The following is a 25,216-nucleotide window of genomic DNA, read 5'->3' as shown; positions in this document are numbered from 1 at the left end:
ATGAAAATTCTGTCAAGGATGTGACATCTATACTTACTATCAACCTCTATAGTTAAATATAATCCGGCAACCGAACAATCCAATCAGAAAATATAGGAAAACATAAAGCCATATTAATACCCTCCTTATAAATGATTTTTTAATGTGATCCAAAAATCAAACCATTAATCTTTTAGCATAGGCATGGGTTGGTGGGTGGGTACCACTAGAAAAATAACCATACATAACCAGTAGTCTTCTTGGTCATCTAAGAAAGGAACATCAATAATTTGGAACAGTCTTTTCATTCTCTGATAATTCATATACACGGTCTAGGTTCAAATTATTTGCTAGAATCATATTTTCTGTATCCAAGTATAATAGTCAGTACATAAATATATTGTGAGGGTTATTAATGGTACATATTTTTTCCCATTTGAAGTGTAGAAAATGATTTCCTCTATGTTTTTAGGCTTTTACAGAGTTAATCTTACTGGATTGGCTGTATATTAAATATAAAGAGAAGAAGGGAGAGCGCAGGGGGATGTGCGCTGGGAAATGATATGGGTTATAGTATGATTTTAACTTCATATTGGATAGAATATAATTAAATTTCTCACAGTCATCTAAGTATATTTGCTGTTATAAAACTATAAATAAATAAATAAATAAATAAATAAATAAATAAATAAATAAATAAAACCACATTTGGAGGTAGCAAAGAGAGGTTTGGAGACAGAGGAGAAAGATAAGAAATATAGCAACCACAGAAGGGAGAACCTTGGAAAAAGTGGAGAAAATTTAAGGGTATTTCAGAAATGTTTTACCACTTTGCCTTCCCATGAAAGTGTTGTGAAAATATGCATTAATCATCAATAATTCTGGAATTGAATTTGTTTTACTCATGTTTTCTGATATGAAGAACTGCTGAGATTGCCTTGTTGATGGATAGCAAATTGCAAGTGAGAGCAAGATTTGGGAACTAAGCAAAATTATAAATAAGCATAGCAAATGTTTATTTAGAGCTGCTGTTTGACATGTATTGTACCGCATAGGTGTGTCATTCATTACAACCACTGTGTTAAGTAGAAGTTATTATTTCCCAATTTACAGATCGGGAACAACATGTAGGTGAAATAATAGCCACAAATAATAATGACTAATAAATAACAGAAGCCGGATTTGAACCTAGTCAGTCTGACTTCAGTGTCCACAATTTAGAGCACTTAATCTCAATCTCTTGTTTGCTCTCCTTCTCATTTGTTAGAATTTGAAAATAATTTAAGAATGAGATAAATTATGACGTCATTCCCCCCATAATTAGAATGAAAATTAGGAAAAGTTTAATGGTCAGCTGAATTGGTTAAAGACAATACTTAAAAAGAAAGTAATGATTTTACGCTTTATTAGAACTATGAGTTTTTCAAAAGTTCCCCTGCTCCATAGTGTTCCCATATTAAAACATATGTGTCAAAACAACAATTTAACCAAAATAAGTCCCATAAATATTATAAAGGAGACAAAATTAACATTATTTATTTAAGATTGTCTACTCAGAAAAAAATGAGAATGATCTGAAAAATAGAATAATAAAAGCATTTCATAGCTCTCAGTTACCAAATTAACATAAAAATCAGTAGCTTCTGTATACAACAGAAATAGCTATTTAGAAATATATTAAAATCAGATAAACAATAGCAACAAAAACGTAAAATAACTAGGACTGATCTTAATAAGAAGTATGACAAATCTATCAGAGAAATATTACAAATTTAACTTAAGGACATAAAAGATGTTAATAAATCAAGAGACATTCCATGTTTCTGGATTAGAAGTTTAATATTTTATAGATGTCATTTCTCCTCAAATTAATTTATAAATTTAATGCAATCCCAATTAAAATTTGATGAGATTTTTGTTTGGAATTTGACCAAATGATTCTAAAGTTCATTTAGAAGAATAATTGTGTTAGAATAGTCATGAAAAGACAAAGAAAAATGAGTAATGAGACTGACTTGCCCTAGTAGAAATTAAATTATCACATGTGGTATGGTACCAAAGTAGTCAGACAGATTGATTCATAAAACTAAAAAGAAAACCCAGAAGATGAGTTAAGTAAGTATAATAATTTGGTATATATTAATGATGTCAGTTTAAAATATTAGGGAAAGAACTATTTATTAAATGGATTGTTCAATAAAATATGATCGGGGGCAAGTAGACAAGCATTGAAAAAGAAGATTTGACTCTTGTATCATAATTTGCACAAAAGTGAATTCTAGATGTTAAAGTTTTGATTGAAAAAAGAAACCATTAAAATACCAGAATATATAAATAAGCATTTATGTAATCTTGTGGCTGTGAGATTTAAAATGTGTGGACTCAGTGGCTGAAAGGAAAGGATTAATACATACGTTTTTATCACTAGAAAAAAAATGCTGCACCTCACTAGCTATCAAAGAAACATAAATGAAAACATCAATGAAATATTGTTTCTTACCTATTAGGTTGAAAATTATTAAAAATAATGATAGTATCCAATGTTGGCTAGAGTGTGCGTAAACAAGCATTCTCATATGCTTTGGTGTAAATTCAAATTGATACAACAAACTTTCTAGAGAACGGTCAGGCAATATACACAATATATTATCAAAATTGAAAATTTGCATCCCCTTTGAAGCAGTAAGGCAATTTCTAGAATTTAATATTAGGGAAATAACAAGACAGTCTAAAGATACAAGTCCAAAGAGGTCCATTTCAGTGTTAGTAGAATAGAAAAAATCAGAAAACTCTATTATTGTTCAAAATAAGGTATTCATTAAATACATTTTGGTATGTTCACACAATGGAACACCATGTAGCTGTTCAAAAAGATGGTGGGAGATCTATATTTAGTACATAACATCATGCCTAAAAAAATCGGAAGTGAGAAAACTGCATTAAAAGATTTTGCAAAACTGTATTAAAAGTATGATGCCATTGCTCTATATACAGTATGTATTTGTGCGCATGTATGTGTGTGATTGTAAATATTAATTATTTCTGAGGACATCTTTCTCTTCCTCTGTGTGTGTGTGTGTGTGTGTATGTGTGCGTGTGTGTATGTAAGCAAACTCAGCTGTAGAATACTGCATCACAAACAGCCTTAGGCAAGTTACCTTCTCTATTCCTCAGAGTCCCCATTGTTAAAATAGCATTTGTCTTGTAAGGTTGTTATGGGGATCAAATGAATGACATGTAAAACACTTAGAATAGTACCTGGCGCATAGCAACCCACGTGGAATAATTCACTATCATTATTACAGTTAGTATCATTATTACTATCGTACCCTCCAAGAAGTACAAGAGGAAAGAGGTGAAGAAGCATCCTCCACATAAAACAAAACACAGAGCAGTTCTGGCATCTCACCATTCACACCACCTTGGCTGCCATGTGCGATGGTGGTCTCTGCAGGATACAGGAAGAACCCTGGGGACCCGGAGGGGAATGCAAAACCAGGGCCACTCTTACTAAGAGCAGGCTTACTTGTGAGTCATGCTTAAGACACCCCAGGGACTCCTTGAATAACCATGTGAGATGCAGGGGATGCTGAAGGCATGGGACCACAGGTTGGGGCTAGATCCAGTGCACTTTCTGTCACATTGTTTCCCTGCCTCCACTCGGGCCTATAGGTTGCACATGATTCTGGGCCTATAGGTTGCTCATGATTCTGGGCCTATAGGCTGCACATGATTCTAAAGTGAGTATATAGCCAGATTAGATAAAGCCTGAGAAATCAGTATATACAAGGACATTAAAAGCACATAAATATTGCCCATGCTGAAGTTTCTATTGAGGGACCTGTACAGTTTTTAATATACACTTAGTCCATCTCAACTAATCCTGCCCTTGCAAAGTTTGATTAAAGGTCCCCCGCAGGTACTGCTAGGAAGAGTCTTCCACCCGAGCTAATTAAAACTACCCAGAATTGGCACCGTTGATCCCATTTCATAATGGTCTGTTTCTGTTTTAGGGAGTTGCCCCTAACTATGCCTAAACGGAGCCCCTGGCATGGAAGCTGGGCCTTGTTCTGAGCCTTGTACTCCCTTAGAGAAAGGGAGTGACAGTCAGGATACCCACTAGCAGCAGATGAACAGCGGGATCTTTCTGCCACAGAGAAATGTTGATTTCATATTTGTCTATGTGTGAGATGAATGCTGGGCATGATTTACTTACTTCAGAAAGTGTTGCCTATAACATGGAGACACAAGACAGTTTAAAAGGAAGAGTAATCGCAGCACACAGCTATTCATCTCCGGCTGCCTCTGGGAACCGTGAGCTAGCTGATTAACTCTTGCAGAGGCTGGCTGCTGGGAGAAGCTGTCAGCTCCCACCTCTATGTGGCTCTGTCCTCCCTAGCTTCTCCTTACTAGCATGAGGTTTCCTGGCCCCTCACTCCTCACCTTCAGCTCTTGGATCCCTTGTGGCAGGATCAAGAATGAGGTCCCTCTCTGTTTTCTGAGTCCAAACTGACAAGGTTCCACGTTGCTCACCCTCACCAAACCACTGCCACAACCATCGATTTGGAAGCTTGTACTTTCAGGGTCGATTGCCGATCCACTGTCTGGCCGATGACAGCCCTTTCTTTTCTCTTTTAGGTAGGCTTGTCCATGCCAGGATTCCACCTTGTTTCTCCTTAGTTCTAACTGAGTGCCTTACCTAATCTAATACCAGTTTCCCTGTAAGCTGAGACCAATGTAATCCCTAACGCAGAGCGGGGGTCCTGTTGCCCTTCCTGGTCCATTAAACACCCCAAGTCTAGTCCAGGTGGCTGGAATCTTGTTGCCAATGGACAAAATTCCTTGGATAACCTTTGCCTGTCTAACCCTCCACTGCTCCACTTGAAATTTTTGCTGCTATTCTAGTTGTTGGATTTGCCCTTTCCATGTCAGCCTGTTTACAAGGTAGCCAGATGTGCTACTCAAGCAGTGTGAATTATCCATCCAGATACTGTTTCTGGAGACTCTTCTATGTGCCAGTCACTGTTTTGGGCAACAGGACCATAGAGTGATCTAGACATACAAGTCCAGGCCTTTGTTGTGATGACATTTTAGTAGAGGAGACCTATAATAAATAAGTACACAACTATAAAGAAGATGAATTCAGGGGAATAAGTGCAATGATGAGAATCAAACAATAATCGTGTAGAAAGTGACTGGGCAGGTGGATAACGTTCAATAGTGTTCAGGAAAGTCCTTTTTGAATAGGCAGCACATCTCAGTGGAGGCTTGAATGACATGAAGTCAACTATGAAAAGTCTAGGGAAGTAAATTGCAGGGAAAGCAATCCGTAGCGAAAGCTCTGAGGTGTGAGTGAGAGAAAGGGGGTTAGAAAGCAGAAAGAAGACAGCATAACAGAATCCCAGTGAGAACAAGTGGCAGATAGGTTTTGAGAAGGCAGCAGGGGCAGTTTACGTGGGGCCACGGGAAGGAGTTTGGATTTTCCATCAAGTGCCATGGGAAACTTTTGGATGGTTGCACATGGAGAAGTGACTTATCTAACTCATTAGCTCCATGCTAGTTTCACCTCTCCTTTCAGGCTGCCTATTATCATTTCCAGTGCACTTTACCCAACCTATGACAGGCCCCCATTTTCACATGTGGACTGAGGGAAAGGAGACACCCAAGAGGGTAGGTAACTCATCCCAGCCCACACAATCACAGTGCTGTCACCATGGTCTGCCGTCAGTGAGGACCATGGCCCATTCGCTGGGGTTTAGAAACTCTTCAGAGAGGAATGTGCTCAGTCAGAGGACTCAAGATTGAAGGAGACTGCCGGCCAAATTGCAAGAGGGTGGCTGCACAGGAAGGCCATGGGTTTGTGGGTAGTATTAGTATGTAGAGGTCCAGCTGGAATAGCTCAGGAGGCCCAGTCTTGTCCAGGTGGCTAAGACAGGGACAGGGAAGGGTTGCAGCAAGCCCACTGCTGTCAAAAGGACTTAGAGAAGATTCCCATCCTTTTACTGGGGGCAGCGCATTTCCCTGAACTACAGCAGCCCATTAGGAGTAGATGCCCGTGATGCTACTTAGCTCTCTACCTCAGTTGTCAGGTCGCATGTACTTCTTCTTGGCCTGAAGTCAGCTGAGGGTGTACAAATAGTGAGTGTGAGGTGGGTATGGATAAAAGTTTGGCTCTACTGAGTACTGAATGGAAGGTAGATTTTAAATTAGAATTTTCCATCCCAGGACTATAAGGACTTAGAACATTTCAGGTTGCTGGACTCTAATTCTCAGGACTTTAATTCTGCATAACATCTCTGTGGTCACAAAGCTTTGAAGACAATGCATGGGTAGATGGAAGAAGGCTAATAACATTTTTTTGAATATATATTGTTTCATACTTTACACTAGGGACTTTGCATGTATTATTTTAGCAATCTTCAATGATCCTATGATAATATCCATAGGGTAATAATCCTTTGGGTAATATAAACTCATTCTGTATCTAAAGAAACACAGGCTCATAAATATTAATAAACCAGCCTAAGAACAGGCAACCAGCAGCCACTAAATAAAGGGACAGGGCCAAATTTGGACTTCAAGACAGGTCTTCTGCAGAAAAAGCAGAGAACCATGTGATTTCACTGATATGTGGTATATAAACCAAAAACAACAAAAGAACAAGACAAACAAATGAGAAACAGAAACTCATAGACACAGACAATAGTTTAGTGGTTACCAGAGGGTAAGGGGGGTGGGGGGTGAGGGGTGGGAGATGAAGGTAAGGGGGATCAAATATATGGTGATGGAAGGAGAACTGACTCTGGGTGATGAACACACAATGGGATTTATAGATGATGTAAACCTGAAATCTATGTAATTTTACTAACAATTGTACACCTGAAATCTATGTAATTTTACTAACAATTGTCACCCCAATAAATTTAATTAAAAAAAAGACAGGTCTTCTGAAGGAGGTGGGCCATCTTGTTGATTTAGTTCCTTTGGCTAGTGGGAAGAGGTGGTATGTTTTATTCACCCCTCTGGCACTTTTTGTCTTAGCTTTTCAAATTCATTATGATTTTTTTCATATTTAATTTTCCACATGACTTATCTTCTCGAATCAATTGTGATCTCCTCAAACACAGAAACATCTTCTTTAAACCTCTTTCCATCTCTAGCAATGCTTTGTCTTAAATGAGGTCTCAGTATGGTTTCTTATTGATGGGCTGGCAATTTTCAGGTGTGATCATTGAGGTCAGTTTTGGTGGTGCATCCTGGGCATCGGGGAAGGACCCTCAGATGTCTGCAACACAGGGATCGGTCCCCAGAGGGCGGATAATCCACCAAAGGCAGGAGAGCAGGGGAGCTATGCTAGACACACACTGGAAATCCAAGAATGCAACGACACTCCCTCCACGCTAAGGAGAGATAAACAGAAGGGAAAGAAAAATTTATTTTTCTTTCCTTTCTGAATTACCATCTTCGTCTAGCATTTTCTGGCCTTTTCCTGCTAGGTACGAAAGTGTCCTTTCAGAACCTCTTTGAGGTCTTTTCACCTTCGATTAATCCTCCTGGATTCTGGTGCCAGGAGATCTCCAACAATGTTCTCCATAGTAAATGCTTGTACAATCGTAGAGTGATTCTCACATCTAGACTGCATCTCACCATGAATTACTTGTTTGAGAGGTTTGCTTCATACAAATACATCTATTAGAACATAAAGGCCTTTTGGAAACCAAACACTAGCAATATTAAATTATGCCATGTAATTCTTTGAAAAGGAAGGAAAACAACTTCTTTATGTTTTTTGTGTATGATAACTAAGTGATTTCAAACAGTACCAGGATTTCAGTTTTTTTAAAATGGTTCCTCTTTGTTATTCTGATAGCTGATTTGATGACTTACTGTTGTTAACCCTATATACTCTTGGAAATTTTTGTTTGGTTGGTTTCTTATCCGGTATTTGTTTTTGCAAAAAAGTTTTTATAGTTATGAATAAAATATTGTATGGTGTTCCATTTTTTTAGAAGGTTTAGCAAATACCATTCTAGATATTATATTCTAGCTTTATACATGTTTCAGGTAACTCTCGTATCAAAAAGATAGGAGCCAAGGATGTAATATAAATGAGTCTTATGTTCCAGCCATGACCTTGTAGTTACTGGGGACGTGAATTCACATGTCCCGCTCTGTGAATTTAAGCACAGCGAGGTCTGGGACCTCAGTCTCCCCATGGATGAGACTAAGCCAAAGCAGAAGATTCATTTCTAAGGAAACTGAAGGCAAGAAAAGACAAAATGACTTTAAATGGCTGACGTTTGGAGTTGGCACTCAACGTGCATAGACTCAATTCCACTTACATTGTAATAAAGACGTAGACTTCTAAACAAGAACAGGGAACAGTGGCCTGACTTACTCTGCTAGTTAGAGTTTAAAGGAAGTGAAAAAGTTAGGGAAAACAGACACGTAGAATCCAGGGAAAGTTTTTAAGCAGATGTAGGCCTTGGAAAGACATTTGACTCACTTAAGAATTCTGCGTTTCTGCACCATACTCCTCCCTGCCCCCCATGGCTGGAGTCTTAGGGCCTGCTCTGTCACACATGCAAAACCAATCTGCTCCCGTGACATGGAGCATGAAGTTCATCTCCTAAAACTTTACACCCTATTGAAAGAATATAATAGTGTTAAAGAAAAGCTAATTCTGTGATCCTTTCGCATCGGGCTACAGATGGGATGCCATTTTCAAGGGACATTTTTTTGCCCCAGTTCCCATCAAATAGCTCCTGAAATAGGCATGATACAGCCCCCTTGAATAAAATAAAATACCTTATTTAATTGCCTGAATGACACTCGGGATTGTGCTGGCAAAGCAAGCCCAAACAGGCCCAACCAGAAGCAATATTGAGAGGGTAACTTGACTAGGAGGCAGCTTCAGCCCCAGCCCCCACCAACTGCCAGCCCAGGCTGATGAAAATGAAAACAGGTCTGAGGAAATGCAAATGAAATCTGCAAAGGAGCTGAAGGGAAAAGAAACCATTTCCCAGGGTAATGAGCTCATTGATTGCAAGGATGGCACCTCAGCTCGACCTCCAGGGCTCAGAGCACCCTTATACATGGAAGACAGGGTTGGGGACCTGCGAGACAGGGGGGACATATGAGCAACCACAGCCACAGCCACCAACTCTGCTTATCTGCCTGCTTTCCACTTATGCCCCTCTGGCTTCAGAACTGCGAGCTTCTTTTTGGCTTCCTTTGCATATTTATACCCAGGGTTCCGCTAGATTCTTACTAATTGTCAGAACAGCAAGTCTTGGATCTTCCAAGAGAGCCCCAACCTTATTTATTTATTGAGTACAACCCGATTTTAAATATATTAACCAGGTATGGGGACATTGACGACCTGTTCTGTATCATTTGTTGCTGGTCTCCAGAAAACATAGCTGAAGACGTTTTGAATTATCCTGCTTTGCTGAGGATGGATATGTGTGTGTGTGTGTGTGTGTGTGTGTGTGTGTGTGTATAATTTTTTTTTTTTTTTTTTACTGAAAAGATATGTTATACTAAACCAAATGGTGATCTTTCCCCAGCACACATCTTGCAAGAGCTACTGAGGCCGAATTATATTAAGAAGCTTTATAATCAAAACGCACAGCCTTCTTTAGGAAAAGAGAAGTTAGGAGCCATTTTCGACATGGGCTTCCTTCCTAGGTCTTGCTTATCCCAGAAGGGTGCTGGGCCTCCTCTTTACTCTTCTCTAATCCAAAGGCTATTCCACAGTCACTGATTCAGAGTGGCTATTTCATCTACGGTCATGTTTTGGGACATAGATTGAGGAACAAGGAGCTTACCAGGGGAGCTGTTATGAAATGAACTGTGTCATCCTAAAATTCATATGTGGAAGTCCGAAACCCCACCGCTTCAAAACGTGACTGTATTAGGAGATAGGGCCTTTAAAGAGGTAATTAAGTGAAAATGGGGCCACTAGGGTGGGCCGTAATTCAATCTGACTGGTGTCCTTATAAGAGGAGAAGATTAGGACAGACAGAGAGGCACCAGGGATGCTCATGTGAGGAAAGTCACAGGGAGAAGGTAGCCATCTGCAAGCCAAGGAGAGAGGCCTCAGGAGAAACCAACCCTGCCGCCCTGGTACGGCTCTGCTCACCACGGAGAAGGTCACCTCAGGCCAGGTCAAGGGAAAGCCCCTGCTGCAATATGCATGTAGGCTTTCCAAGAGAGACTGGTGCTTCATCCTCATAAGGGCAGTGCCAAAGGCAGTGAGGAAGAAAGAGCTTCAATAGTAACATATCTGTATATGGAGATGATGTCTAATGGTGAACCATGACAGCCTGTTGAGATCACATGGGGCATTCCTTTTGAATGCAATCAGCTCTGAGAAGAGCTGAAAAAACTGAGTTTTGGCATTCTGAGTGGGAAGACCTCTCATTGGATCATGATGAACTGACCTAAGTATCGTTTCACATGGAGAGCCTCTCCGGGATACCACCTTGCATCCATCTATGGCTTCCCTATTTTAGCTCACCAAGGTTGCAATGTTGACATCTTAGTTGGGTTTTGAAGGATGAATGGTTGTTTCCCATTCCATAGAGAAGCAGTGGAGAGCAAGCATTTTAGGCAGAAAACTGCATGTGAAGAGACTAGGGGTTATATGAAAATGACACTGAGGGCATAGTAAGGAGTTTCACGTGGCTGTGTAGGACATGCAGTTTGGAGAATGGGATGCAATGGGTGTGGCAAAGGTGAGGCTGAATAGGTATTGGTGGATCCGGTGAGAGAGGATTTCTACTCAGGAAATGTTATGCTCAAGGTGATGGGTGCCTCAGACATCTTTTAGCAAAGAGTGACACTAGTAGTTATTTCCAACATTGGTTACTCACAGTCTGTCATCATGAATATTTATGATATTCACATCCATGTTTACTCTAATGTCCTTTTGTTTTTTTTAATATGGGCTCACTCTTTACTTTAGCTGATATCTATAATATCATAGACTTGATGTGCTAATTATATTTTCTAACGTATTTAATACAACGATATATCTATTAAAATAATTCACCCATGTACCACATTAAATTACTTTGCATACACATATCATACTTGGGAAATGTTGTGATTGTTCATTCGCTCAACAATTGTGAATATCTCCTATGTGCCAAGAAATGACAATATATAGCACTAAAGATAATGGAGACAATGCTTATAGCATCATGAAATTACAATGTTAGATAAATGTATTGATAAAGGAGCTATTTTTTAAAATATTCTTTTAGAAATACTGTGCAAAATGGTTTACAGTAATAAAACTATAAACCGAGTTGTCAGTAGGCTTTTGCAGTGACATAGGTCAAATTATGACAAAGGTTTGATTTAAGGCACTGGCAGAAGAAAATTAAAAGACACATGTGAAAGATTTTTATATAGTAGAAATTGACAGCTCTGATGGCCAGTTGGATGTGTGTCCTTTAGTGACGGGCAGCAAGTGAGGAAATAGTCTAGGTTTCAAGGGTTTAGTTTACATGTTCTCTTCATTCTCTGACACCCCATCTCCCCTAAGGGAGATTTTCTGGCTCAACCTCTTCCTGGTGTGCCTTCCCATACTTGGAGGCCTGGAAAGCTGACAACGGCACGTCCCAGACTGCCAGTTAGAGTTTCACTTGTGAGTTAGTTTCTAACAATGAAACGCACTCTTGCAAGACTAGAGTTTGGAAGTGAGTTAGTTAACTAGGAGGAAAAGTATGGCAGGGAAGCATCCATTCTTTTCTGGAGTGGATCTAGAAGCCACAGAATGGCTTTGGAGCAACCCTTTTGGCCAAGGCTCATGATACCCAAATCACTGCTCTGTGGGTGTGATCACAGGGCTAGCAGTTGGCCCCCTAATCTCCTAATTCTTCTTCTTGCCAAACAATGCAGCAGAGATAGCAGTTCTCTTCAATGGATTAGTTTGACATTGTCACTCTAGAATCATCTGTGGAGGCCTAGCCTATAGCCTGTTTCTCTAGACCTTCCAGTGATTTTGCCAACACCCAAATCCCTTTATTAAATGCCTCTTTTTAGATCATAGCCAGAATGGTTTCTGTTTTCCACATGTCCTCCCTGACTGATATCACCACTCAAACTCCTATTTAGTCAAAGACTATCTTACACAGCCTAGTACATGTGTGTGCATGTGTGTGCATTTGCATGCATATGTGTGCAGGTGAATCTTTTATTCCCAATGAGACTGTAAGGCCTTTGGGATTTGCCTGTCTTACACTTTTCTTTTGTGTCCCATATATAATGCTATCATTACATTTATTTTGAAGAAAGCACTTCTCAATTCTGATTCAAAAATTAAATCAGAATCACACCAGAGAAAATTTAAAAATGTACCATTGACTCAGAGGAAAAGAATCCCAGGACCACTGGCTGAAAAATGATGCTCGCGTCTGTGGGTGTCATCCTAGTCATAGAAGAAAAGCCTCTGTTTAAAGCATCAGGGTGACATTAGATTGAACTACAGGGGCAATAGGGGGAGGGATGTGTCACAGATTTTGGTGTTCTGTGAGGTCTGCTACTCACGTCTTGGAGGGAAGTTAAGGGGGCCCTCCCGTGACAGTTATTTGAGAGGGCTAAGGCCGCAGCCCTGAGAGCCTTCTCTAATGAGCCTATCACTGCTTAGGGCAATGGCCCACAGCCCTGGCTGCCCATCAGGATTCCCTGCTGGAGCTAATGTCCTGCTTAGCCCTCAGAGATTCGGATTTATTTCACCTGGGAGAGGTCGAGGAATCGCTATTTTTAAAAACCCCCCAATAAGTCTAATGTAACAAGGTTAGGAAACACTTTGTGTTCAAATGTTTTGGTAGGTAGGCTGTCACAGTGTTTTCTTCTGATTTCTTACATCTCTACTCTATGTATTGTTAGGTCTGTGTTTTCATTTGTGGCGTTTTACACTTATGCCTTCTCTTTCTCATTTTATTTCCTTGTCAGAAAAGTTTTCAGTTTATTATCAATTTGGGGGGTTTTGTTCATCCTATAATTTAGCTGCACTCCACGCGATATGTAGCTTATTCATTTAGTTCTAAATATTTTCTAATTATCACTGTCATTTATTTTATGACTCACAAATTATTTTTAATGTGTGTATGGGTTTATTTAATATCTGTTCAGGTGGGTCGTCTGGGTTATCATTTTCATTCTATTATGGTGTCATTTTTATTTATCAATAGTTTTATTGTTTTGTTTCAGTTTTTCCATTCTTGCCTTTTATTGAAATTGCCAAGTTTTCTTTACTTCTCTTGGTATATAACTTATACATTCTACTTTGAATTTTAGTGGTTACCTCTAAATTTTTAACACACACACTTGAAGTTTAAAATTAAGCAGTATCTCTGCAGAATACATATCATGTTCAAGTGGATGTAAAATGCCATCAGATAAACCATGTGCTTTCCTCAAAAAATTGAAGTCTTATAGAGTATATTCTCTGACCACAATTATTTTGAATTAGAAAACCATAGTAATAAGATATGCAAAACTAAACCCAAATAGTCTAAGTTTAAATAACACACTTCTAAATAATCCATGGGTCAAAGAAGAAATTACAAGGGAACAAAAACTATTTTACATTGAAAGAGAAGGAAAATAAAACCTATCGGAGGCAACTAGCGCAGTCAGAGAGATGAAGGAATGCGTTAAAAGTGCCTATATTAGAAAAGAAGATTTGAAATCGATTAACTAAGTTTTCAATTTAAGAAGCAAGGAACAACAAAAAAAAATTAAATATGATGATAAAAAAATACAGAAAAAAGCAGAAATCAATGAGATAGAAAAAAATGAGATTATTACCAAAGCCCAAATTTGTTTCTAAGAAAATATTATTATTAATAACAAATTCCTTCAAAACTGAGTAATACAAAAAAATGGAGAAAACACAAATTATCAATATCAGAAAGTCAGTTATTTAAGAAATGATATATATTAAAAGGATAATAGAATATTATAATCAACTTCATACAAATACATTCAATAACCTAGAAGAAAATAAATTTTCGAAAAGCACAATTTATCAAAACTGCCTCAAGAAATAAAAATTGAAAAACTGAACAGACTATATCTATTAAAGAACCTAAATTTATAATCAAAGCTTTCACACAAACAGATCCAGACCCAGATGGTTTCACTAGTGAATTCTATCAAAACACTTACATGAGAAATAGTACCAATCTAACCAAACTCATTCAGAAAATAAAGGAGTAAGGAATTCTTTCCAATTCAATTTATGAGGTCAACATAGATGACAATAACAAAACCTAACAAAGATATTAGAAGAAAAAAATTAGAGACCAATAAATCTTACAAATATCAATATAAAAACGCTCTACAAAATATGAGCACATTTAATCCAGCAACATATAAAAATATTTACAAAGTGGAGTTTATCTCAGAAATGATAAGTTGATTCATGGTAAGAAAAGGAAAAAGGTACTTGACTAACCATTGTCACCCCAATAAACTTTAATTTAAAACAAACAAACAAAACCCTTAGAAAACTACAACACTGGAAACCCTCAATCTGCTGAAGAGCATCTACAAAACTCCTAACATAATTAAAAGCTCTCTCCCAAATTTGAGAATAAGGCAATGATGTCTGCTCTCATTACTTCGGTTACACATTGTAATGGAGGTCTTAGCCAATGCAAAAGGACAAGAAAAAAATATATGAAAATTGAACTGGCACAAGTAAAACTGTCTTTTTTTCCCAGCTGATGTGATTGCTTTCAAAAGTGCTTCTCAAAGTGTTCAGGAACTCCTGGCAGGTCTCTGAGTCTCTTCCAGGGAGTCCATGAGGTAAAAGCTATTTTCATAATCATACTTTGATGTTATTTGCATTTTCATTCGTATTGTTTCATGAGTGTACAGTGTAGTTTTCCAGAGGCATAATGTGTGATATTGTAACAGTGTAACAGATAGAATGCAGAAACAGATGCAAGAATCAATCTAGCCATCTTCTATTAAGTTAGACATTGAAAAATTTACAAAACTGTAAAGCAATCCCAGTCCTTATTTTGTTTGTTTTGGAAAATAGATTACTTTTCATAAAAATGTGTTATGTATGTTAATATGTAATGGATTTATCACTTGTAGGGATGGTGGTTACACATACTCATATATATGTGTGTCAAAACTCATGGTATACCTAAAACCTGTGCAAGTTATCATAAATTTAAAAAGTTGATTTTTAAAAAATTACCAAAATCATTTTGAAAAATAAAAATATGTGACGGATCTCAGTTTATCAGATATTAAAATGATAACAAAGTTATGGTAAGTGGGCTAGTAGACCTATGCAACAGATTACAGAGCCCAGAGACTAACTTCCTCCCTCTTTACATTTCCTTATCAGTTCTCTCAAATATGGTTCGAATGATGGAATAAATTTTAATCTCTACCCTGAAGTTAATGTTTCTCCAATGCTATCAAATTGGAGAGAATCCTTTTTCCTTAGCTAATAAGGAAAGCTCCCCGATTAACCCAGAGGTTAAGGTCAGTGACAAAGGTGGAAAGTTCTTTTTCCACCATTCTCACCATTACAAGACTATACATTTGTTGTATGATATCTGGCCTAACTCCCCCAATTTTAACTCAGAACAAACCTTTCTGCCCTTATCCAACATCCCAGAGAAGGGGTACAAATAGAAATAGAAAAGTCCAAAGTGAATTAAAATCTAAGGTTGTTGACAGGAGAGAAAAAAATAGCCCCTGCTAATAACCTGATTTGACATCTGATTTATGTGGTCCTAAAAGGACAGTCATAAAAAAATGTGTAAGTAAAGGAATAAAATCAAGTGATTTACAAAGGCTCTGGGAGTATGGGTGACAGGATGCAGTGAAAGGGAGAGTAATAAATCTGGCCAGGGAAGCCATGCTTGGTTCTTTCACCCTCCAAGGCCTCACTACCCAGGGATTCCCTGTTTGTAGCGCTTCGTATTCAGCTTTCCATTCAACAAATACTTACTGAGTCTCCTGGCCATGAGCAGCACTGGGAAAGACAAGGTGTGTTTGTGTGTATATGGTAGGAGGAGGTTCACAGAGAGAAAGCACAAGGGGTGACTCAAGAGTGTTGTTGAACTTAATTAATTGTATGATAAACCAAACAGCTAAGACAGAGATAAGATGCACTGGTGTATAACAAGTGGAAGCAACTAAAGAAATGTAATTTTAAGAAGAGAACATTCCAGGGAAAAGTGATTGCTGTTTTCAAATATCTCCAAAGCTTCATTGAGAAGAGGCAGAAAACCAGGTCTCCACAGGATATTGAGACCAAAGAGTTAAAGTAAAGGAAATGCCTTCCACCAATGTTTATTGAGCACTTTCTATGTGCCATACACCACTCTACTAGCTAAACATCCAGCAATGATGCAAAAAGACTGACGAGGTCCCACAGCCATTGGAAGTTACATATTAGTGGGAGGAAGAACTATAATACGACAAATAAACAATTAAACAGACGGATGTTATTTCAGATATTGGTATGTCTTATAATTATACAGGGCAATTCAATGGAGTATGGGCAAGGGTGGAAGGGAAAGGGAAAATTTATTTAGGGAAAGTGGTCAGAGGAATCTCTCCGAGAAAGGGACATTTGAGCAGACATCTGAATAATGAAAAGAATCTAGCCTTGTGATACTATGAGGAAGAGACATCCAGAGAGAAAGAACAGTAAGTACTAAGATGCTAAGATGGGAACAAGCCTGGAATGTCATTTTTCAAAGGAACAAAAATCCTACTGGGATGTAGTGAGTTAAGGAGAACGGAGAGGTAAGATTCAGGACATGGGCAGGGACAAGCACGTGGGCCATACAGACCTTTGTAGGGAGTTTGTATTTCACACAAGGGGCAATGCAATCAGCGTAGGTTGAGCAGACCCTTTTGGGCCCTGTGCCGCATCCCTTTAGCTCACATCTGATTTCAGAGGCAGCTAGATGGACAGTTAGCATGCACACTCTCAACGCAAGAATAACTTGGAGGAATGTACACAACCAGATATCAAGACTTACTCTAAAGCTACGGTAGTTAAGCTAGTATGCTACTTAGTCCAAAGGCAGGCAAAGATATCAATGGAAAAGAATAAAAAATCTAGAAACAGACTCACTCATATACAGCCACTTGACATAAGAAAAGTGGTCATGTAGTACAGTGTGGAGAGGATTTCTAGATAGTGTAGATCTGAATGTGAAAAGTAAACAATAAAGCTTCTAGAAGAAAATATAGGAAAACATCTTCATGACCTTGGGTAGGAAAAAAAAGTGTTAATAGAACACACAAAGCACAAACCATGAAGAAGAAGATTGGTCCACTGGGATGGTAGAAGAGGGTAAAGGGGATCAAATATATGGTGATGGAAAGAGAACTGACTCTGGGTGGTGAGCACACAATGTGATATACCGATGATGTAATACAGAACCGTACACTTGAAACCTATGTAACTTTACTAACCATTGTCACCCCAATAAATTTAATTAAAAAAAAAAAAAGAATTTATCAAAGACACCACTTGTCATGTGGGAGACCCTGCTCACTCTGCCATTTGTCATGAGGGGTGGCCTGCGGGGTCTCAGCTCCCGCTCCCCACACAAGAACGCAGGATATGGCTAGGACAAAAAGGAACACCCACGGAGCCATAGACGGGGGAGTCATACCACTATAGTCTCGCTGGCAGCATCCGCCTCTCTGCAATCCGCTCTTGCTAGCTCAGCCACCATCTTCTTGCTAGCCCCCATTTTTCTGCTAGCCTAGCTAGCCAGCAGTTATATTAGTGGCCAATGGCTCACTGGTAACAGCTGACAGCCAACTAGCCACAGCTGATAGCCATCCAATCACAGTTGATGGCCATTTACTACCTGAGCCAACATCTTTCTATGTGAGGCCGAGAGCCTGGAAACTGCTTTCTGGGGCTCTGTCCCCACACCACTAAAAGGGGAAACGGTAAGCTATGGTGTAGCAAAATATATTTATTACATATATCTGGCAAAAGATTAGTCTTCAGAATATGTAAAGAATCTATACAAAACAATAAGAAAAAGATAGACCATCCAATATAAAAATAGACAAAAAGCCTTAACGAGGCACTTCACAAAAGAGCGCGTCCAAATGACAAAAAGAAATGCTCAACAGTATTAGTCACAGAGATGCAGATGAAGATCACAATGAGATACCACCACATACTCACCAGAAATGGCTAAAATTAGAGAAACTTACAATATAAAGGTAGGGGAGGATAGCAGATTAATAAAAAAAAAAAAAAAAGATTGAAAAAAATCCTTCTTGATTCCAGTTCCTTCTTCTACCAGCCTTGCAAGTATCAGGGGGACAGGAAAACAGGCAACGATGTACAAAAGCCCTGGAAAATTTAAGGAGATAGATGTGGCTGGAGCAGAGAGTGGGGTAAAGGAAAGGAGGTGATGAGGGTGTGGAGAGCCACTGTGGGTATGAGCAAGTAAGGATTTTGAATTTTTATCTGAGAGAAAAAACTTGGAAGAGTTTTGAGCAGAGGACAGGTGTGACAACGTTTAAAGCTTTCATTTCAAACTCTACTCCTATCTCTTTCAGTCTCCTTTGTACCTCATTCAGTCAACCTTTAAACATTATTTTTTCACTCATAACAGCTGTGATTGGGCAGCTACCATGCGTCATACCTCCCAGCCCACAGGTAACCCACAGCCCACAGGTAACCCACAGCGCACCCCCCTGCCTTTCTCACTGATGCTCCTCAAGTGTGTGCCAGCATCTTCTCACTCTGCACATTCTCCCCATGATTGCCTTCATGCCTTCACACCCATGACTTCAGTTCCCACCTACATGCTGACTGTAGGCTGACCATCTGGCCTGGTTTGTCCAGGACCGAGGGATTCCCCAGGATGTGGGACTTTTGGTCCTAAAATCAGACAAGGTCCCAAACAAATGGATGAGTTGGTTGCCCCAGGGCTAAGGATTCCCAAACATCTATCATTGTATAAGCCCGTGTGTCCAACTGACTACTAGACATCCCCACTTGATGTTGTGTAGCTGCATTAAGTTCAACATGTCCAGTCCTGAACTTATGATCTCTCCCAAAATTCTCCTCCACTTTCCTGTTCTCAGTGACTAAAGGTCCCAGCTACTCCACTGTCTAAGCTGGAAACCTGGCAGGCATTCCTGGCATTATCTCTTCCCTAGCTCCCACATTCAAACACATCATTCATATTATGGATATTTTTGACCATGTAACAATGAACATAACAATACATCTGCTCTCAAGAAACTCACATTTCAGTTGAGGAAAACAGGCAAAATATAGATAAATACAAAGCTATTCAATATGTCAGTGTTATGAAGAAAGATGAAGCAGGGTAAAAGGATACGGACCGGCAATGCAGCAAAGGTGCTCACAGGATGGTCAGGAGTAGGTCTCTTAAGCTGAGACATTTGAGCAGAACCTGACACAATGTAAGAGAGCAAGCCATGCAAAGGTTTAGGGGAAGAGGGTTCCTCACAAAGGGAACAGCAAGTGCAAAGGCCCTGGGCACGGTGGAGGAATGGCAAGGAGGTCAGAGTCGCTGAACTAGAATTAGCAAAATAGCGAGTGGCCAGAGACATCAGCACTAACGAGGCCAGATCATGTTTGGCCTCGTGGGCTACTGTTAAAACATTGGATTTTATTCAGTCTGAAAAATGGGAAATTGTTGGAGAGTTTGAGAGGAATTACCTCATCTGATTGATGTTGTAATAGGATCTCTCTGTGAAAGGGATCCCAGGTAGAGGAAGAGTAGCTAGGAGGCCACTGCAATAATCCAGACAAGAGATGATGGGGACTTGAACTCAGGGAAGAGAGGAAGGGATGGTAAGAAGTGATTGGATTGGATCTATTTCAAAGGTGCAGCAGAGACAGACTTTGCCAATGGATTTGATGTTGGGAGGGTGAAATAGAAGAGTGAAAGGTATCTCCACCATGGCCGTGAACATATCTACCTCTTAGAGTTTTCACTGCCACCAGTCTAAGTCAAACCACTATCATCTCTCACTGGAAACTCTGCGATAGCAAATAGCCTCCTTGGTCAGTGTATCTCTCACCCCTGTCTGAATCCTTCGGCAGAGACTAGTGTGATCTTAATAAAAAGTCAGGATGGACCACGCCACGTCTCTGTTCAATGTCCTTCCGTGATTCTGCCTCGCATAAAGCCTCCAATGAGGACTTCGAGGCTCTGTCATCTGCCTTTGCCCATTTCACCAGCCACATATCATGCCATTCTCTCCCCTGCCTTACACACCAACTACACTGTCTTTCTTTCCTATTCCATCCAGCTTCAAGTTCTTGCAAATGCTGTTTCCTCTGCCTAGGATTTATCATCCCTCCCCAAATAAAAGCACTCGAGATCACTCGATTGATTTGTTGAGTCTTCTTTTAATTGTTCCCCTTTCAGAGAAGCCTTTCCTATGACCCTGGCTCCTCTCCTGACTAGAACTCTGTTAATCTCCTTTGTCACTATGATCACCAGTAATTAATTGTGTTATCAGATGTTAATGTCTGTTTTTCCCATTAGAGTGTAACATCCATAAAAGCATCAACCATGCACATTTTGCATATTGCTGTATCCCTAGCATCCAGTACAGTACTTTGCTCAGGTTAAGTGCTTGATTTTTTTTTTCCTAGGTAAATGATTGAATACTTGAAAATTGTGGTTCCTATATGAAGTCAACAGACCAATAACTTCAGTTATGCAAGGACTCACAAAGTATTTGACTCATGCATTCTTCCTGAAAAATTACTCCAAGATCCACTTCAGCCAGCTGAAAAAAAATGAATCAAAATTTAAAACTCATAAATAGTAAAGTCATGGTGTGGAAGAACTGGTAATGAGCAACTGAAAGCATTTAAGCACATAATTTATTCTAAATAACTGTGGTAAATATGATCACAAAATAGAATAAAAGTGACATAAATAATTCTTGAAAGAGAAGATTCTTAATTTATAAAATTAACAACAATTAACGAGATAAAATGATCTTAATCTTTAATACCAATCTTTAATTGGTATTAAAATCGGTGGTAGCAGGTCAAATAAGGATGGGACAGATGTATTGTCTATCTTCTTTGAAGGAGGTGTATAATTACAGATGCATTCACAGTAGAAGCTCAAGTATATTTTTTGACAAAAGCAAAAGTGGTCACTTTTGCTTCTGGCTATGACAGAATACCTTGTATTAGACCACTTCTGCCACAAATAACAACTGTAAAAACTGGATAAACACCAAAAATAAATCCAGCCAACTGAAGGCATAAGAGAACAACCAAAGCAGTTAGGAAGTACCTGAGAGTATAAGATTTCAGAGAGAAGAGAAACACATTGCGTCCCCATATTCATCATTGCTTTTTCCCTGTGGGGCATTTTCTAATACAGAGTGTGGGGCAGAGACACTGAGCAGAAGAAAGTGAAAGCCTAAAGTTTATGGCAGTCCATAATTTTATTTATGTCCAAAATTTAGAGTCCAAGGCTATCAAGGTAGCCAGGATTGAGAGGCCAAGATCCCAGAAGTAAAAGGGACCTCAGAAAAGTAAGCTTACTTCCCCTCAAAGTATTTGCTAAATCTTAAGCTTGCTAAATCTTAAATCTTAAGACCAAAACACAAGGAAGGGAGGAGAAAGTGACTGTTAAGACACTAAAATGATAAGCAGAGTTGCAGCAGTTTCATGGCCCTAAAAACACAAAAATTGGAGTTCAGATTTAGCAAGGAAACCTTTGACTTTTCAGCTGAGACACCTGAAGAACTACACTTAAGACAACCCATAAATAAATTAGTCCTTGCAATGCCTGAAACCTACTCTCAAACAGTTTCAATCTGTGGTTGGATAAAAGTGATTTACTCATAGTTTTCCAGAAAGAAAAAAAAAAAAAATCAGTGGAGGAAGATAATATATCCAAAGCCTCTACCATATTTTATTTAAAACACATGTCTAATATCAATTAGAAATTAAATTATATTTCAGGATACAGGACTAAATAACTAATAATCAAGAAAAAGAAGGCAATAGAGACACACCTATCAATGATCTAGTTATTTGGAGTTACCTAACATGGACTTTTCTTTTATCAGATAACTTATATGTTCAAAAATATAGATGAAAAGGTGGAGACATTGACTTGGAATGTATTAAAAAATCATTAAATAAAATCTGAGCTGGAAAATACAGCAACTGAAATTAACTCAATGGACAGTTCTGCAACATATTAACTATTAAAACTAGAAGCAAAAAAGAAGTATCGTAAATTAGAAGGCAGATCTGTAGAATACGTAGAACGAAGCATAGAGAGAAAAAGGAGATGGAAATGGAAATTAATGACACAGTGCAAGAGATATATGGGCAGTTTGAAAAAGGTCTGGTATAAAATAATTTATAGCTTCAGAAGGAGAGGAAAGAGAATTTGGAAGAAGCAATATTTGAAGTAAAAGTAGAGGAGAACTTTCCAAAACTGAGGAAAGCTACCAACCCATAGATTCAAGAGAGTCTATGACTCACAGTCGGGACATATTTAACGCGCGCGCACGCACACACACACACACACACACACACACACACACACACACTGAGACACTCAGAGTAAACATGCACACTGACTTCTCATCAGAAACAAAGCACATTAGAAGATGGAGAAATAACATGTTTAAGGTGCTGATGGGAAAAGCTGTCAACCTAGAATTCCATATCCAGAAAAAACGTATTTCAAAACTAAGCACAAAATAAAAAATTTTTCAATAAGCAAAGTCTGAAAGAATTCATCACCAACAAACCTGCACTGCAAGGAATGTTAAAGGAAGTTCTTGAAAATGAAGGAAAATGACACCAAATGGAAAATCAAATCTCCATGAAAGAATGTGGAGTGCCAGAAATGGTAAATACATAGGTAAATATAAGACTTTTTCATTTGTTTCCTTTAAGATAAAATTGACTATTTAAAGTAAAACTAATGATATATTATGGGATAATAACATATGTAGAAATAAAATGTATGACAACAGGACAAAAGATGGGGATTCTTATAAGGTTAGTACATTGTATGAAAAGAGATATATTAACTCATGGTATATTATGATAAATTAAGAAAACACATTGCAACCACTAGTGTAACCACTAAAAACAATAAAACAGAGTTATAGCTATAAAAAAACAGAAAGAAGAGATAAATTTAAAAAACAATTCTCAATTAGTACAAAAAGTGTGGCAAAACAAAAATTGGTCAAAAAACAGATGTGATAAATAGAAAAAAATGTTAAGATAGATTTAAATGCAATAATATTAATAATTATATTAAACATAAATGGCTTTAACACCCAAATTAAAAGACAGAGATAGGCAGACTGCATATGAAAGCAATGTCCATCAATATATACATTTTTAATACCAAAACAGATACTTTAGAAGTAAAAGATGGAAAATTATATACCATGGAAACACTAATCATAAAAAAACTAAGCTGACATTAAGACAAAGACTTATTACCAGAGATAAAAAGGGATATTTCATAATGACAACGGTGCCAATCCATCAAGAAAGCATAACAAACTTGAATGAGTATAATATGCATGTAATAACAGCTTCAGAATACATAAAACTCAACCTGGTGGAGCTTAAAGGAAAAACAGAAAAATCCACAACGACTATTGGAAATTTTAACATTCTTCCAACAGGAACTAACTGAAACAGTAGACAAAAAAATTCATAAAAATATAGAAGATTTCAAAAGTACTATCAGTCAAAGTAGTTAATTTACATTTGTATAACATTATACTCAACAGTTGCAGAAGCCATACTTTTTTTCAAGTGCATATGGAATAGTCATCAAAGTATACCATATACTGGACCATGAATAAAGTATACATATGTATGTATATATATACATATATATAATGTTTCCCCAAAAATTAGACCGGTCTTATATTAATTTTTGCTCCAAAAGATGCATTAGGGCTTATGTTCAGGGGATGTCATCCTGAAAAATCATGCTGGGGCTTATTTTCTGGTTAGGTCTTATTTTCGGGGAAACACGGTATATATGTATACACACATACACACAAACACACACTGCAAGGGGCTAAACAAATATATACAAGTAGACACTGGTCAATGTTGCTCAAGCAGTAGTTCACCATAATCTGAAGTGTCTGGACACCGATGGTAACCACTCTGAGCACCTCTTGTAATTGCAGAAGTCAAACATGACGTGTATTCATCTTTTGTTATCAGTATGAATTGAATATTACAATTTTAATACAATTTCTCCTTTCTCAATATGTATATACAAAAACAGACACATAGACCAATGGAATAGAATTGAGAACCCAGAAATAAAACCACATAAATATGACAGATAATTTTTGACAAAAAAGCAAAAAACATACAATGGAGAAAAGACAGACTCTTCAATAAATGGTGCTGGCAGAAATGGAAAGCCACATGCAAAAGAATGAAACTGGACTGCTATTTGTCACCATGTACCAAAATTAATTCAAAATGGATCAGATTTAAGCATAAGACCTGAAACAATAAACTGCATAGAAGAAAACATAGGTTCTAAACTTATGGATCTTGGGTTCAAGAGCATTTTATGAATTTGACTCCAAAGGCAAGAGAAGTAAAAGCTGAAATAAATGACTGGGACTATCTCAAACTTAAAAGCTTCTGCTCAGCAAAAGGAACCATCAACAAAATAAAGAGGCAACAAACTGAATGGGAGATTTTTGCAAACAGTGCCTCTGACGAGGAGCTAATATCGAAAATATACAAGGAACTCATACAACTCAATAACAAAAAAACAAACAACACAATAGAAAAATGGGCAGAGGACCTGAAGAGACATTTCTCCAAAGAGGACATACAAATGGCAAATAGACATATGAAAAAATGCTCAATATCACTAATCACCAGAGAAAGGCACATAAAAACCACAATGAGATATCACCTCACCCCAGTCAGAATGGCTATCATCAACAAGACAAATAGTAACAAGCGTTGGAGAGGCTGTGGAGAAAAAGGAACCCTCATACACTGTTGGTGGGAATGCAGACTGGTGCAGCCACTAAAGAAGGCAGTGTGGAGGTTCCTCAGAAAATTACGAATAGAATTACCATATGACCCAGCAATCCCTCTCCTGGGTATCTACCCAAAAAATCTGAAAACATTTAGAGATAAAGACACGTGTGCTCCAATGTTCATTGCAGCTTT

At 38.2% G+C, this 25,216-nt stretch overlaps 1 long non-coding RNA gene across 1 annotated transcript in view; it reads left to right on the top strand.

Annotated features, from left to right (window-relative positions):
* LOC141572452 (uncharacterized) overlaps nt 1-24,932 on the top strand; it is a 38,675-nt gene extending 13,743 nt beyond the window's left edge. The window contains exon 3 of the long non-coding RNA XR_016018766.1: nt 20,648-24,932. This is a non-coding gene — a long non-coding RNA (uncharacterized LOC141572452). The remainder of the gene's footprint in view (nt 1-20,647) is intronic.
* The last annotated feature ends 284 nt before the right edge of the window (nt 24,933-25,216 follow it).

The sequence above is a fragment of the Rhinolophus sinicus genome, chromosome 14 (genome assembly GCF_057876585.1).
Source record: "Rhinolophus sinicus isolate RSI-liver-muscle chromosome 14, RSI-T2T, whole genome shotgun sequence".
NCBI classification, from domain to species: domain Eukaryota; kingdom Metazoa; phylum Chordata; class Mammalia; order Chiroptera; family Rhinolophidae; genus Rhinolophus; species Rhinolophus sinicus.
Note: the sequence above shows the minus strand (reverse complement) of the source record. Positions and strands in the feature narration are given on the sequence as shown.